The following is a 552-nucleotide window of genomic DNA, read 5'->3' as shown; positions in this document are numbered from 1 at the left end:
GCATGTGTGTGTGTTGCCCCCATTACCTTTTCCCGCATTTGTCTTTGTGAATAAATAATTTAACTCTCAGACTGTGGTCAGAGTCCTTGTCCTTCGAGACCTCGAAGCTGTGTCACAACACCCGGGTCCCATCAACTCCTCCAGATTCTGCCCGATTACAGCAGCCGATTAACCCACCGACCCCGCACATTGTTGGGATGTGGGAGGAAACTGGAGCACCTGGGGGGGACATCCCACAGGGAGAACGTGCAAACTCCACACACAGACACACACAGACACACACAGATCAAACCTGTGTCTCTGGAAATCCGAGGCAGCCAATTGCTACGACACTTTCTGCCCTTTCCTTGACCTCTCCCTAGGCTATTTGGTCTGTTCCTGCATTCTGGGTTGCGAGAGTCACAAGTTCAGCGTGGAGGGGGGAAGGCACCTTGTTTACAGTCTCCTACTAAAGACTATGAGGTCGGAAACTGCCAATGGCAACTTCCAAAGCAACCGGAGCCAAGTACACAAAATGCATTGGGAGTGTCCTGACAGACTGCGCTCGTTGCA

Source organism: Pristis pectinata, chromosome 37, assembly GCF_009764475.1.
Source record: "Pristis pectinata isolate sPriPec2 chromosome 37, sPriPec2.1.pri, whole genome shotgun sequence".
NCBI lineage: Eukaryota > Metazoa > Chordata > Chondrichthyes > Rhinopristiformes > Pristidae > Pristis > Pristis pectinata.
This window is presented reverse-complemented; position numbering follows the sequence as displayed.